Here is a 1,594-nt window from a genome sequence, read left to right on the forward strand (position 1 = left end):
ACTCGTGCGTGTGTGTGTGTGTGTGTCTGTGTGTGTGCTTCTGACATTTCAGAACTTGGACAGATCTGTATAACCACCAAAACAATCCAGATTCAGCAAAATCCATCACCACATAGGAAATCCCCAATGTTCCCACTTAACAGTTATGCCCTTGCTCTAACCCCTGGCAACCACTCATCTGTTGCCCAGTTCTAATTTTGCCACCTTGAGAATACTAAATTAACATAATCATAAAGTATGCAGCATTCTGAGATAGGAAGAAGAGCCATCTAAGCTGACTTGCTCCTCTTTCACACTTAGTGGTATTCTGTTGTATAGATTTATGAGAGTTTGTTTAATCAAATGTCCTCTGAAAGACATTTAGGTCATTTACAGATTTTGGCTATGACAAATGAAGCTGTTATTTGTATTTTTTATAAATGAAGTTGAAGACGTAGCTGCGGGTGGTTGTGGTGGCGGCGTCCAAGATGTCAACCAAGAATTTCAGAGTCAGTGACGGTGACTGGATTTGCCCGGACAAAAAATGTGGACATGTAAACTTTGCTAGAAGAACTAGCTGTAATAGATGTGGTCGAGAGAAAACAACTGAGGCTAAGATGATGAAAGCAGGGGGCACTGAAATAGGAAAGACACTCGCAGAAAAGAGCCGAGGCTTATTTAGTGCTAATGACTGGCAGTGTAAAACTTGCAGTAACGTGAATTGGGCCAGAAGATCAGAGTGTAATATGTGTAATACTCCAAAGTATGCTAAACTGGAAGAAAGAACAGGATATGGTGGTGGTTTTAATGAAAGAGAAAATGTTGAGTACATGGAAAGAGAAGAATCTGATGGTGAATATGATGAGTTTGGACGTAAGAAGAAAAAATACAGAGGGAAGGCAGTTGGTCCTGCATCTATTTTAAAGGAAGTTGAAGATAAAGAGTCTGAGGGAGAAGAAGAGGATGAGGATGAAGATCTTTCTAAATATAAATTAGATGAGGATGAGGATGAAGATGATGCCGATCTCTCAAAATATAATCTTGATGCCAGTGAAGAAGAAGATAGTACTAAAAAGAAATCTAACAGACGAAGTCGCTCAAAGTCTCGGTCTTCACACTCACGATCTTCATCACGCTCATCCTCCCCCTCCAGTTCAAGGTCTAGGTCCAGGTCGCGTTCAAGAAGTTCTTCCAGTTCGCAGTCAAGATCTCGTTCCAGTTCCAGAGAACATTCGAGATCTCGTGGGTCGAAATCAAGATCCAGCTCCAGGTCCCACAGGGGTTCTTCTTCCCCACGAAAAAGATCTTACTCAAGTTCATCATCATCTCCTGAGAGGAACAGAAAGAGAAGTCGTTCTAGATCTTCTTCATCTGGTGATCGAAAAAAAAAGACGAACAAGATCACGGTCACCTGAAAGCCAGGTGATTGGTGAAAACACTAAACAACCCTGAGCCCAGGGCCAACCCCTCGGAACACCACTACTTTACCCAGGCACCACAGGTCACCTTCCGGATCATCCCATTCTGGTTCCCGTTCAAGTTCAAAAAAGAAAGAATGTATTAAAATTTACGTCTTAAAAAAAAGTCCAATATAATGCATGAAGCATATTTTTTA

General features: G+C 41.5%; 1 pseudogene; it reads left to right on the forward strand.

Moving 5' to 3' along the window:
* The first annotated feature begins 458 nt into the window (after positions 1–458).
* Positions 459–1,394, forward strand: LOC138082270 (zinc finger Ran-binding domain-containing protein 2 pseudogene; annotated as a pseudogene).
* The last annotated feature ends 200 nt before the right edge of the window (positions 1,395–1,594 follow it).

The sequence above is a fragment of the Capricornis sumatraensis genome, chromosome 7 (assembly GCF_032405125.1).
Source record: "Capricornis sumatraensis isolate serow.1 chromosome 7, serow.2, whole genome shotgun sequence".
Taxonomy (NCBI): Eukaryota; Metazoa; Chordata; class Mammalia; order Artiodactyla; family Bovidae; genus Capricornis; species Capricornis sumatraensis.